Here is a 14,868-nt window from a genome sequence, read left to right as displayed (position 1 = left end):
TCTGTATTTTATAGGGCCTTATCCAGCGCCCAGGTGAGACTTTCAAATGATTGATACCTGTTCTTGGACCATAGGTACTTAGGACCAAATGCTATCAGGTAAAATTTGGGGTCCTGCAGTGTTTTCATTCACAAACACCATGTTGCAATCTTCTGGGAATATAGGCACTTTCATTTATATTTAGAGTCCTCACAGGCTGGTACCAATGTATTAAAAGTTCTGACAGCACTTCTGAAATAAGTTAAGGCTTCCTCTTGAGTCTCTGTCCATCTGAATCCCCTACTCTTTCTTGTTTTAAGTTTATTTATATATTTTGAGAGAGAGAGAGTGTGTGTACGAGCAAGCGGGAGAGGGGCAGAGAGCGAGGGAGAGAGAGAGAATCCCAAGCTGACAGTGTGGAGCCTAACTCGAGGCTTGAACCCACAAACTGTGAGATCATGACCTGAGCAGAAATCAAGACTCAGAGGCTTAATTGACTGAGACACCCAGGCACCCCTCCCTAGGGTGACTTCCCTATAAAATAACCTTCCTAGTTATTTTATAAATATGTTTTAATACAATCCTCATCTGTGGTATGTGCTCTTTCCAGGACCCAAACAGTCCTATCAGTTTCTGAGCTACTGCTTTTGTGGTAGGAGTTCATATGCTGTCTTCTTTATAACTGTGTTGGTTATTTTTCTTCCTTCAGAGGATCAAATTATGCCTAGAAATTTTACTGTAGTGTGGGGTCCTGGAAAATTATGTGGGTCAATTGTTCATTCTTTGAGTGTAAGGTATTCTATTAACTGTATTGTGACTCTAGTCTGTTCCAAGTTATCCCCACAAGTAAGGGTGTCATCATATAACAAGTGCTGGTTTGTGTGTGTGTTTTGTGTTTTCCTGAAAGGCCTGGATGCCTTGTGTTAGAAGGTTGTGGGCTATTACTGGCTGTTAAGTTATTCTGTTAGTAACCTAATAAACTGATATCATCTGCTTTCTCACGTGAATGCAGTCATGGGTTAGCTCTCCTTGTCTATTCCTATGTAATCAGTTCCAGATTCAGTAGTGATATTGCTTATGAAAGTGACTATATCTGGGTTCTGTCCCCTAATTTGGGGAGGTTATTTGTTTAAATTCTTAAATCTACTGTAAACCTATAACACTCGTCCAGCTTTTTATTTTTTGAATGTTTATTTATTTTTGAGAGAGAGAGAGAGACAGAGCATGAGCAGGGGAGGGGCAGAGAGAGAGGGAGACACAGAATCCGAAGCAGGCTCCAGGCCTCGAGCTGTCAGCACAGAGCCAGACATGGGGCTTGAACTCATGAACCATGAAATCATGACCGGAGTCAAAGTTGGACACTCAACCAACTGAGCCACCCAGGTACCCCTCATCCAGCTTTTTAATAGGTTTGATTGGGTTATTATAATGTGAACTAATAAGCACTATAATTTGTTCCTTTAGGGGTTCTTGAATATTTTCCTCAAATTTTATGTCCTATTACCTCTATTCCTAGAATGAGTTCTAAATTGGTATTTATAAGCAATTAGCTTTAATGCACACTCTATCCTCAATTGTTAAAATCTATATACCCATTCCCTGGGATTAATTTTCCTCCTAATCCTTCAATTAATCCATTTTTATTGTTAAAATTTTCTAAATGAGTAGGATATCCCTGTATCATTGTTACCTGGGACCCTGTATCTAACAACATAGTAGTTTATGTATATCTCTGCTTGCAAAAGGGGTTTCTATTGATATGGCCATTGTAATATATGGGCGATTGTCTCTGACTCGGGCCAAGAGACAGAGACCACTGAGTCCCCATGGGGGGCTCGTGGGGTGTGCATTCCTTTGGCTATCAGTGGCTTGTCTATTAATGGGATTAGGTTTTATAAAGCAGTTAGTATTTACAGTAAATGGGTTGGTGGTTATGTGTAGGTTTATTTTCTATAGGTCTAACATAAAAGCTTGGCTGTTTCCATTTCTCTGCCACTGTACACACTTTCTCAGGTTCTTATTTGAGTTTCTGTTTTTATAATTTGTTTCCAAGAGTGGTGGTCTAAATGGTTTAGGGAATCAAAAGGGCCTTATAGATTTAGGTCTAAATGGTCTATTTTAATTTGGTTTATTTTCATTAGGTGTAAGCCTGTTATGTCTATATACATGAGGCTTAAAACTATAGCCTTATCTTTTTTTTCTAATGTTTTATTTATTTTTGAGAGACACACACAAAGTGTGAGTGGGGTGGGTCAGGGAGAGAGGGAGACACAAAATCCAAAGCAGGCTCTAGGCTGTCAGCACAGAACCTGACACGGGGCTTGAACTCACGAATGGTGCTATCAGACCTGAGCCGAAGTTGGAAGCTTAACCAACTGAGCCACCCAGATGCCCCAAAGCTATCGCCTTTAGCTTAAGTTAGCCTCTCAGCTGTTCTTATCAAGTCAATCAGTTCTGTTTTTCTGCCTCACACAAATACTGTAAATAATGCTGTTCTATCCTGTAGTGCACAGCTTTTAGGCTGAACTTTTAATTTGCTTTGTTGCTTCCACATGTATCAGTAAGGATGTCTGCCCCTATCATAAATCATAGTTAATAGTCCTAATTTCATACTACTGAAATATAATAATGAAATGAAATATATTAATAGCATTCACTGTTTTCCATGGAGATATTGTTAAGAGATGATATATTAGGTATAGGTCATCTTAATCTCCAGTTTGCTGCCATATAAACAAAGATCTTTGTAAACTAATATTATTTCCCCCAGATGTTCTGAGTATTGATTCATTTTAGCATCAATGATAATGGGTTTTAGGTGCATAATCTCTACCTTTGTGAGGATCAGGTTTTGTCTTCCTTTGGACCACAAATCTAATAGCCACTGAGTTTCTGTGTCCAAATCTGTTGGAATTCCATTCTAATTTTTGTCATTTCTTATCTGGTTTTAGTTCTCTCTTCAATGACTCTGATTGGTTCCATATTAATCATTTGTTGTAGTTTTGTCTATTATCATGGGCTTTTAGCTTCTAGTTAGCTAATGTTATGAGGGTCAAAATGGTTGAAATGTAGATTGGTGCCCTTAGAGGCAAAAGGGTATGGGTTTCTTCCTAACCTGGAGATAACTTTTTTTTTAAGTTTATTTACTTATTTTGAGAGAGAGAGAGAGAGAGAGAGAGAGAGAGCATGCGAGTGCAGGAGAGGCAGAGAGAGAGGGAGAGAGAGACCTGTGCTGTGAGATCGTGACCTGAGTGGAAATCAAGAGTCAGACACTTAACTGGGCCACCCAGGCATCCCTGGAGATAACTGTTTGTGCTGGTACTTTTCCTTTCTGCCTGTTGGCATCTGTGTTACTCTAATGCTTCTAATAAGAGCACTAGAAGATCTTCCTTACTTGCTCTAATACAAGATATAATTGACTGCATTGGTTGATCAGGCCAATATCTGGAGTTTCCTTAATTTTAACTTTTGCCCAAAGTCTTCAATAGGTCTCTATGGATCCTCAGATGGTAATATATAATCCGTTCTATCCCTAAATCACCTCTTGGATCATTTTGGAAGGGTTCGTAAGTCGGGTATATTTGCTATTGTTCTGCTGCCTTTCACAAGTATGTTCAATATACGTTTTATCAGAGAGATGCCTAATCAGATTCCAAATGATTTGTACTATGGTAAAGCAGAATAAGATAATTGTTGCGGACAACATTAGCATCCAAATTATACTAGCCCTATCAATTTTGTCTATTCAAAGGTTGGTTATAATTTCAATAAGATGCCATAAATAGTAAACAGTATCTTAAGTTTAAAATTTGTCAAGCCATTAATGGGCTTTTTAAGATTTTTGTTAATATAAATTTATTACAATTTATCACTTGTTTCAAATTTAAATGGAATATGACATATTTCACAGCAATGACTGCTGTTAATTATTATTACTTTGGTTCAGGTTGCAGACTATACCAATTGTTTTGTTTGAGGAGGTGAATTAAAGCTCAGTGACTGAGTTTGTCTTTGCCAAAAATGTACCCAACACAGCTTCACTGGGAATTTTACAAGCCACCTGCACACAGGGTAGTAATGTCTTTTAATAAAGCCAATGAAGAAATGCTATAGCCCGAACCAATGATAAATGAACCACACTATTGTCCCAGGAAAAGGGAGATGATAGGAATAAAGTCCAAATTTAGTTGAGGCATACTTTTGTTAAAAAAAAAAAGTTAACTGAGTAAATTAGAATATCTAATTGATTTTATTAAGCAATTTATGAATCCAACAGCATCACAAATAGCAAGTAGAGAGATGCTCTGAGGAGTTGTACAAATGGAAGGTTTTTATAGGAGGGAGAATGGGGCAAGGAAATTATCAGCAAAAGAAAAGAAAGTTTAGTCTCAGGCCATGACAGCTTCTTTGAAGAGGGGAGGGACCAGCAGGGTTTGTTATCATGCAGATCAACTCACTGATGCCAATCAGGAAATTTCAGATTGACTTAATTTTTTTTAAGTAGGCTCCACACCCAGTATGAAGGCCAGTTTGGGCTTGAACTCATGACCCTGAGATCAAGAGTCCGAGGCTTAATCAACTGAACCACGGAGGTACCCCCAGATTCACTTTTAAAAGGTCACATTGTTGGGGCAACTGGCTGGCTCAGTCAGAAGAGCATGCCACTCTTGATATCAGGGTCATGAATTAGAGCCCCATGATGGGTGTTAGAGAGTACTTTTAAAAATAAATATAAGGCCACATTCCTGGGATAGGGTGAAATTGTAACTAAATCTTGGTTTGTTGTTGTTGGGGGCAAAGGACTCCATTTTGGATTTCTCTTTTTAACACTTTATAGGAGTTGACACTCAAGAGAGGCTTAGTCAAGTGAAAACTGACATCCAGAAGTCAGTGCAAAAGTTCTGTGTTGCTAGAGCTTGTTGCTAGGGAACAAGGGCACAGGTGTTGTTTGGCAAGATGATCTTCCCTACGATGCTACTTGGCTTTGCCCTTGCTTCTAAGAGAGTTGCCTTTACTGGGGGCAGAAACTAATTGTCTCAGGGTCTTTGGGAACTATTTTAAATCAGCAAAGTTTATGATTGCTCAGAGCGAGCATTCTCCAATAGTCCCCACAGCTCTCATTATTTATGGTCTCATGTCTCCTTGACAGTTACATCATCTGTTTTCATTGATAAGCTGCCAGCCAGGCCCCTCAGCAGCTGAGTTGCTGAGTTCTGATGGGAGAGAACAGATGAGACGATGATGTCCTGACACAACTTCCTTCATTCTTATATCAAAACAACTTTACCTCTGAAAACAGTTTGTCCTTCTCATAAACAAGTGGACTTGACATCATACCAAACCAATACACAACATAGGCAGAGCTGGAAGAATCTGGACTGTCTGGCCATTGGGGGCCGGGAATAATATCCTTGGATGATAGATACCTGGGAGGCTGGAGAAGCCTAGGACCCCCATCAGACAGCCAATCCAAATGAGCACAACCTGTCACAAATTTAAAGCTGCCTCCTGACAAAGACTTTCATGTGGAGGGTTCCCTATACACTGAGGCAATTCAGGTGACTGGGTTCTGAACAGAATTTCACAGGCTTGGAGCATCCCCTGTAGCCCTAGTCCTGCTGATGAGGCGTGGGCTGCATGTGCCCACTGCGTGGGTCAGGATAGCCCGGAACGAGGCAAAGTTGAAGGAAGCCAGGTCACAGGATGGGGCTATTCAGAGTATGAGTCAACAGCCTAATATGCATGGCCTACAAGCCCATATGGAGTTTTCCCCACAAGGCAGAGCTGAAGGTTTTCCATCTGCTTTTCCAGGGAGGGAACACTGGCAGGACAGGATATCCTCCATTTAGACATATCTGGGAGTCCTGGTCCCTAGAGAAGCCTAGGACACACCATTGGCTGCAAGTTCACATGGGGACCATTGGCCATTTGCAGCTTTCACTCAGGGTGATTTTTGAAAGGTGGGCTCCCTCCATGCTAAAAGCTATGAGGGTGATTGGAGCCTGGTGGGAGATTGACAAGTTTAGAGAGCTGCGTCTGCCCAAGTCCAGCTTCTGGGTGCATAATGCGCATGTACAGGCTACACAGGTAAAGCCAGGGACATGGAACAGGGCAATGTTGGGCAAGATCCAGTCACCTGAGGAGGCTTTGGAGGTAACGGACATGTGCCTAATCCCAAACTTTCACCTACACAAATAGACGTTCTCACTGAAGGCAGATCTGGAGTACTCTGGAGTGCCTGATCAGGTTTAATCAGCGGTCTGGCTAGAGTATCCTCTAATAAGGACACCTGGCAACCTTGATTACTGCAGAAGCCCCAGAACCCAGCAGACACTAAGTCTTCATGGGCTCTGCCCAGCTCCCATTTCAGAAGCTGTTCAGGGTGTTGGGTCGCTGCACCCTTGAGACTATGCAGGTGGTTGGGGATGGGTCTCAGCTCCAAAGGCCTGGTGGCCCCAGCTGCTGAAGGACAGCTAATGGGGTACATGCTCCTCATGATGTGGGCTGTGCAGGTTAATGTAGCCATGGACCTGAGAAAAGGTGAGTGTCTTGTAAGGCCAGGTCACAAGAGCAGACTATTAGAAGTATCAGGCATCTGTCAAATTATAAGGCTTCACCTAACAAATGTGTATTTTCCCCTTTAAGCAGAGCTGGAGAAATCTGGACGGCCTTACTAGGACCAGCTGGAATGCCCCCTTATAAGACACAGCTGGGATCCTCAATTGCTGGAGAAGTCAGCTCCCTTTCAGACAGTTCGAACGGGGCCTGAGAGTTCCCAGTTTAACTTAGGGCTTCAGAAAAAATTGGGGGGTGTGGACTCTCTCCACCCTGAAGGCTAGCAGGTGATAGGCAACTGGTTCGAGCCTCACAGGCCTGGAGGATTCCAACAGCCAAAAGCTGGCAGACGGTGTGGAATGTACATTACAGCTGGCAGGTCATGATTGCCAGTGTTCCGGAACAGAGCATATCAGGTGAGACTGGGTCACAGGAGGGGGGATTGGGGGTACAAGGCATCGACCTCATGCATAAGACCTACCTATGCATTGTGCGATTTTTCCCTCTGAAGGTAGAACTGGATGTTTTCAACTTCCTTGCCCGTGTGGGGACCTGCCAGCAAGACAGCTTACCTTTCATTTGGAGACACCTTGAAGTCCTGGTCCCTAGAGAAGCCCAGGACCCCATCAGGCAGTAAGTCCACATAGGGACTGACTAACACCCATTTGCAGCTTTCGGCTCAGAGCAATTTTTGGAAGATGAGCTCCCTCCATGCTGAAGACTATGTAGGTGATTGGGGCCTGGCCAGAGGTTCACAAGCTTGGAGGGTCTAATCTGCTTGATGCTTACAGGGTGGGGACTGTGCATGTGTGGGTCACCAGGTGAGGGTAGCCAGGGACCTGTAAAAGGGTTAGTGTCATGTGAGGCCTGTCCACAAGGACACAGGTACTTGCGAGTGCCTGGCATTTGCCTAATGCAAGCCTTAACCTACATAAATGCACATATCTTGTGCCTGAAGACAGAGCTAGAGGAATCAGGACTGCCTTGCCTGGGTGGGGCCCAGCAGGATGGCTGGGAATCTCCAGTGACACCTAAGAGACTTGATTATTGGAGAAGCCTAGGACCCCAGCAGGCAGCCAGTCCAAAAGGGGACAGACAGTCACCACTGTAAGCTGGGGCTTCAGAAAGATTTTCAGGTGGTGGCCACCATCCACTGTAAGACGACTGAGGTGGCTGAAGTTTGGCCAGAGCTCCACAGGCCTGGAGTGCCCTGGGCAGCACTATACCAGCTGGCAGTATGCAGGCCACACCTGAGCAGCCTGCATAGGTCAGTGTAGCCCTCTGAAGCCCAAGACTTGGGGTGGGGACTGTAAGTGCACAGGCCCTGCAGGTCAGGGCAGCCCAGGACCTGGAACAGGGTAATATTCCACAGAACAGGGTTACAGGAGGGGGCTATTGGGGGTGTCAAACAAAAAATAAAATTGCAAGTTATTTTGCTAGCAAAATGAGTTTGTTTGGGAATAGCAGAGGAATTGCAATTCAGGACAAGCAAACGATGGCAAGCCACAGGCAAGTTGGAAGAGACAAAAGGAAGGTCAGCTTTTATTAGGTTTTAGGAAGAAACTTGGGAGGGTTTTTGAACAAAATTTCATTAGAGAAAAGTTCAAGGTTGTGATGGTTTCTCATGGGCTGTAAGAGGTGGTCAGTGCACTGTTGCTGGGTGGGGAGAGCTCTTCCTTCCTCAAATGCAGGAAAGAAACTCCTATGTGGAAAGTGTCCTCCCTTGCTGAGATAAGAATTCTCTTCCTTCCCCTTGCTGGTTATGCAGGCTGCTCCCTCTTCAGGGATGCCCCTGAATATTTAGTAAGGTTTCCTTTACTCAGTTTCACAGGGGTAGCTGGATTCTGCCTAATTCCAACCCTTAACCTCCACAAATACAAAGAACTCCCCTGAAGGCAGGGCTGGAGGGATCTTAAGTGCTGTGCCTGGGTTGGATGGGGGGGTTGGAGGAGGCACTGCTGGCTGGGATGTTCTCCCATAAGAGACACCTGGGAGGATTGGTTGCCGTAAAAGCCCAGGGGGTGTTTGACATGAAGTCTCCATGGGGTCTGTCACTTATTTTAGCAATCACCTCAGATGACTTTGACGTGATAGGTCTCCTCCACCCTTGAGTAATGCAGGTGGTTAGGGATGGCCTGGAGAGCCCTGGGTGCACAAAGGGGACATTCTGGGTTTATCGCATATGTGCAAACCCCACGAGTTGGAGTATCCAGGGACCTGTAACAGGGCAAGTGTCAGGGGAGTCTGGGTCACATGAGCTGGGTAGGGGTACCTGGGTTCTATCTTCTTCCAAAGTTCAACCTATGCAAATGTACATAGTCTCCCTGAAGGTACAAATGGGGAAATCTGGACTGCCTTGCCAGGGCATGACTGATTGGGATGGCCAGAAGTCTTGATTGCTGGAGAAGCCTGGGACCACATCAGGCAGCCAGCCAGTCCAAATAAGGACAGACTATTGCCGGATTGAAGTTGCTACCTCAGGACAGCCTGGGGGGAGGGGAGTGCTCCCTCCACACTCCTCAAGCCTCCTCAAGCCATTGAGGTTGCATTATGGTCTGGAGTGTTTCCTGCATCCCAAGGCCAGGTGACATGGTATGAAGTGCACTGGCATGAGCCCCACAAAGTAAGATAGCCAGGGGCCTGGAACTGGGCAATGACTGGCAAGGAGGCTGGTCATAGGGGGATGCTACCGTGGGAACAAGGCATCAACCTAATGCACAAGGCCCACCTACCTATTGTTTAATATTCCCTCTGAAGATAGAGTCGGAGGTTTTCCAAATCCCCTGCCAGGGAAGGACCATGCCTGCAGGACAGGGTGTCCTCCAATGGGAGACAGCTGGGAGTCCTGTTCCTAGAGAAGCCTGGGACCACATCAGGCAGCAAGTCCACATGGGGACAGAGCATCACCAGGTTAAAGCTGCCACCTCAGACAGATTTTCAAGGTTCCTTGCATCCTGAGGCCATTCAGGTAGTCGGATTCCAGCCAGAGTTTCAGAGCCTGGAGAGCCCTCTACAGCCCAGAGTTCACTGACAGAGTGAGAAGTGCACAGGCTGTGAAAGTGAAGGTAGTCAGCTACCTGAACTGGGCAGCGTCAGGAGAGGCTGGGTCACAGGAGGAGGCATTCTGGGTTACAAGGCATTGGCCTAATGCGCAATGACAACCCATTCTGGAATATTCCCCCAGGAGGCGGAGCTGTAAATTTTTCAACCGTATTGCCATGGAACAGCCATGCCAGCAGGACGGGGATCCTCCTTTGAGAGACACCTGGGAGTCCTGGTCCTAGAGAAGCCCTGAATCCAACAGGCAGGAAGTTCACATGGGGACTATCACCCATTCGCAGCTTTCTGATTAAAGCAGTTTTTCAAAATGTGGACTCCCTCTACGCTGTGGTTGGGGCCTAGCCAGGGTTTCACAAACTTGAAAAGTCCGGTCTGTTCAAGGCTGGCTTACAGGATACAATTATGCATGTGTGTCTCCCCAAAGTCAGGGTGTCCAGGTATTTGGAACAGGGCAAGCATCCAGGGAGGGCAGCTCATAGGTTCAGGCTCTTGGGTTACATGGCATCTGCCTAATTACCAGCCCTAACCCAGCACAATGTCCCACGGAAGGCAAAGCTAGAGTAATGCAGCTTGCCTTGCCATGGCTGGATAAGGTTACCCAGCCAGGGTATCCTCCAATAAGACACCTCTTAGAGGCTTGATTACTATAAAAGTCAGGGACCACAGTGGACAGTAAGTCTAAATGGGGACTGAAGGAACTAATGCCCACCTCAGAGCCATTTTCAGGAAATGAGCTCCTTCCACCAGTGTTTTAAATGTATGTTTGAAGTGCAATGGTTGGAAATAAATTTTAGTTCCACAGTTCTGGAGGGCCCCAAGTACCCAAGGGTGACTTTCAGGGCATGTACTGTGCATGTGTGGATCATGTAGGTCATGGTAGCCAGGAACCTGAAATAGGGCAAGATTTGGCAAAGGGCAGGTCACAAGAGTGTGGAATTAGGGTATCTGGCATCTCCCTAATTCTAAGCCCTAACCTACACAGAAAGTGCATATTCCCACTGAATATAGAGATGGAAGAATCTGGCTTGCCTTTCCAGGGTAGAACCAAGTGGGGTGCTGTGGGATACCCTCAAATAAGAGATACCCAGGAGCCCTGATTGGTGCAGGAGACTGGGACCCCAGCAGACATTAAGTCCACATAGGAACTATCTCATTTCAGCAGCCACCTCAGTAATTTTCATGAAATGGGTTCCCTCCAACATTGAGGCTATGCAGGTAGTTGTAGAGGGGCCTTAGCTCCACAGTTCTGGAGCGCCTGGGTTGCCCATGGGCAGCTGACAGGATACATACTGCACATGTGTAGGCACACAGGTCAGGCTTGCCAGGGACCTAAAACAGGGCAAGTGTCTGGGGACACTGGGTCATAAGAATGGGTTATTGGCAGTCCCAGGCATCTGTCTAATTCCAAGCATTAATGTGCATATTGCCACTGAGGGCACAGCTGGAGGAATCAGGTGGGATTTCTGGAGTGCCCTCCGAAAAGATATACCTAGGAGCCTTGATAGCTGGGGAAACTCAGGATCCCATCAGGTAGCCAGCCCAAAGGGGGACTGACAATGCCAGTTTAGGATGGAACCTCGGAAATACATTTTGGGATGAGCTATCACCACACTGAATGCTTTGCAGATGGGGCACTGACCAAAGCTCCACAGGACTAGAGGTTCTGGTTGACCAAGTCTAGATGACAGGAGACATACTGGCATACATGGGATGTTCAGGTAAGGAAGCCAGGACCTAGGCAATGTGGGAGAATCCCTGTTTCATGAATGGGCTTTTGGAAGTCTATGGCATCTGGCCTATTGCAAACCCTAACCTACACAAATTTGCATATTTTCCTTGAAGATAAAACTATTAATCTGGACTGCCAAGACTGAGCCAAGTGGCCTGACTAAGAAACATTTACTAACGGCATCTAGGAGCCTTGCTTGTTGGTAAGCCCAGGACCTCATCAGGTAGCTGGTCCAAAGGGGAGCTCTTTCTACCCTTAAAGCTAATGCCTCAGAAAGACTTTTTGGGATTCTGCACACTCTGCCCTGTAATGCAAGTGGATGAGGACCATTTGGAGCTGCAGAGGCCTACAGTGCCCCAGCTACCCAAGGCTGACAGGTGGGTACATACTGCACATTGCAGGCTGTACATGTCAGGGTAGCCAGGAACCTGTTGCAGGAAAAATATGGGCACAAGCCCAGTCACATGAGGGGGCTGTTTAGGGTACAAGGTATCTATTTCCAAGCTCGAACTTAAACAGATGTTCATATTTCCCATGAAGGCAGATCAGAAGTAAGACGTCCTGCCTTACCAGGGTAGGTCCTGGCAGATGGCCAGATGTCCTCCGATGGGAGACACCAGTTACCTTTGATTGCTAGGGAAATCTGGAACCTCATCAGAGAGCCAGTCCAAATGTGGACTGCCTTTCTGTTCAAAGCTGCCTCCTCAGAAAGACTTTCAGATAAGGGATTCTTCCACCCAGGGAGCTATGCAGAGGTTGAGGACTAGCCTGAGCTTCACGTGCCTGGAGGGCCTTGGATTCCTGTGGCTGGATATTGGGGGGCAGGGGGACATACAGCATATGTGTGGGCCACGTGGGTCAGGACAGCCAGAGACCTGGAACAGACCAAGTATTGAAAGATGGCCTGTTGGCTTTTGTGGATTATAAGCATCTGCCTAATTCCAAGCCCTAATCATCACTAATGCACATATTCCCCCTGAAGTTATGGTTGGAGGAAACTGGATGCCTTTCCAGGGTGAGGCTGGGCAGTCTGGCAGGGGTATCCTTCAGTAAGAGACACCTGGGTACCTTGATTGCTGAAAAAAATTGGGTCCTCATCAGGGCGGCTAGTCAGATGTAGACTGACTGCTTACAATTTAAAGTTGATGCTTCAGAAGGTTTTGAAGGTAGGTTCCGCCTTCCCTGGAGGCTATATAGGTGGTATAGACCAGCCCAGCCTCCACACCGGAGGGCCCCAGCTGCAAAAAGGTGGCTGTTAAAATGCATACCACGTACATGCCTGCTGCACAGGTCTGGGAAGCCAAAGACCTAGAACTGAGCAGTGTCTGGAGTATCCTGGTCTAAAGAGCAGTCTCTTGAGGGTCCATGGCATCTGCCTCATTCTAAGTCCTAATCTACACAAATGTGCATACGGGGGTCAGGGGTAGTCTGCCCCAAAATGTGCCATTTTGGCATATTGATCATTTTGAATTAGAAGTCATTTAATAAATAGTGCAAGAAGAACACCCAAAGCCCCTCTTGTCTCAAGAAAGCAGGAAATAGATCTCTCATGTGAAAGATACCCTTCCTGTACAGAAAGTAGAAAGTCATCATTAACACCAGAAATAGCGAATTCAGAGCACAAAAGGCTATTTACATAAACATTGTTACTTTTACTAATTACTACCCCAGCCCAAATTCTGTTTAGAATTCCTTACTAATTGAAGGTCTCAGACATAAATTTTGTTTTTACTGCCAATTCCTCAAGCTTATTGTAATATGAAAGCTACCTGCTCAGTCATTTCTTTGGGTCTCAATTTTACTATTGAGCCTCCATGCACAGTTAATTAAATTTTGTGTTATCTTCTGTTAATCGGTCGTGTGTCCATTTAATTCTTAGGCCAGCTAGAAGAATCTTGAATAATAGAAAAAATTTTTCCTCCACAACAGCATAGTTGGCAGGATAAACTTTCCTAGCGGGATACTGCTGCAGCTGAGAAATCCTGGAACATCTGACAAAATGCCAGCAAAATGTAGGAATTCTTGCCATATCCGCCCCTGGGAGAGTCCTTTTACTCTCTCTCTAAATTTAGATCAGTAGGAGAAAATATTCATGGAACTGGTTCCTTGGGCTTAGCAACTCTGGTAAATTGGTAGCATACCCTTGGTTTTCTTCCAGAGATGGTCACAGTTTTTCTTTGTATTCGTATCATTTGTCATAAAAGGGAATCGCCATAGAGGAAGGCAGGTATGGGATCTATCAGCCTTCTGTTTGAACCAACCTCACAAAGTGGAGAGTTCATGATTCTCATAAGGCTGGAGTCTGTTTAGACAAATTTTGCTGTGGTTCCTATATGTAAAAACTGGATGAGGTTTTTCATTTTGCCTTGTTCTATGTCCTAAGAGCCTGGCTTTGTGACCTGTGAGAATATTCTCTCTGGTCTCCACCATCAGGAGGGTATATTTACTTGGGTGTACCTTAGTGGCTGATGAAACTGACCAGGGTTTCAGGACACATAATTGCTAGCAGTATTGATGCTAGCTCTCAGGAGAATTTCTCATAAGAAGTCCCAGCCCTGGGGCCCCTGGGTGGTTCAGTCAATTAAGCAACCGACTCTTGATTTCGGCTCAGGTCATCATCTCACAGTTCATGAGTTCAAGCCCAGCCTTGGGCTCTGTGCTGGTGGCACAGAGCTTTCTTGGGATTCTCTCTCTGTCCCTCCCCCAGTCACATTTTCTCTTTCTCTCTCTCTCCCTCTCTCTCAAAAAAATAAACAAGAAGTCCCAGCCCTTTAGGGACCTTTATTATCTTAACCTTTGTTGTTTACTGGTGCTGGAAACATATCAGTAGCATGTGCCCAGCATCACAAGTTAGCAGGTCTGTGATTGGGGGTGTCTCAAGTTTCCCTGGGACCAAAGACACCATATTTACTACACCATCCAGTAGTAAGCCAGTACAACAAAGGCTTTTGCTTTCTTAAACTATTTTTGGTAGTAAACTTTTGGATCTTTCGGTCCACATCATCTATGCCCTCTCCAGGGATACCTCTTGCATCCATGGTCTAAGCCTGGAAAATTGCCTCCAGGTCATTCCATAAAAAGGCTTATGGGTAGCTATTGATGATAAGTAAGATCCTACTTGTCAATGGCTGGACAATGGATCCTTCAAAATGGCTATATTTGAAAGAAAAAAAAATCCTTATAGAGCTTTCAAAATTGTCTTATAAGTAAGTATGACAGCTAGCCTTAGGGATTCCCTTGATAAGGTGAAAGAAAAGAAATTAGACTCAACACAGAAAGTAATGTCCACACCTAATGTCAATTTCCCTTCTCACAATCTGGTGTCATCTGCCTGTTTTAACTTCCCTTTCTCTACATGATTTACAGGGAGTGCTCTGGACTGATCTCTAGGTTCAAAGTGTATAGGTTTCTCATATAAATGCTGAAAGCGAGGAAATGAATTTAATACAAGCTCCTGAGACTGGTAGTAAGGCTGGCTTTGTGCCTACTGTTCAGGGCCCTGTTATCTGGCTCTGCCAGCTTCAGACGTTCCTATGCAATATCCT

At 45.2% G+C, this 14,868-nt stretch overlaps 1 protein-coding gene across 5 annotated transcripts in view; it reads left to right on the top strand.

Annotated features, from left to right (window-relative positions):
- The window catches only part of RGSL1 (regulator of G protein signaling like 1), a 203,461-nt gene that overhangs the window by 131,541 nt on the left and 57,052 nt on the right, over window positions 1–14,868 (top strand). For 3 of the 5 annotated variants that reach the window (XR_006214097.1, XR_006214094.1, XR_006214093.1), the window contains exons 21-22: window positions 6,628–6,950; window positions 7,046–7,167. The gene's annotated coding sequence lies outside the window, so the exon portion shown is untranslated. Of the gene's footprint in view, window positions 1–6,627; window positions 6,951–7,045; window positions 7,168–9,718; window positions 9,792–11,436; window positions 11,553–14,868 lie in introns of those variants that run through there. The other 2 variants (XR_006214095.1, XR_006214096.1) reach the window with 2 other exon arrangements.

Source organism: Panthera tigris, chromosome F3, assembly GCF_018350195.1.
Source record: "Panthera tigris isolate Pti1 chromosome F3, P.tigris_Pti1_mat1.1, whole genome shotgun sequence".
Taxonomy (NCBI): Eukaryota; Metazoa; Chordata; class Mammalia; order Carnivora; family Felidae; genus Panthera; species Panthera tigris.
Note: the sequence above shows the minus strand (reverse complement) of the source record. Positions and strands in the feature narration are given on the sequence as shown.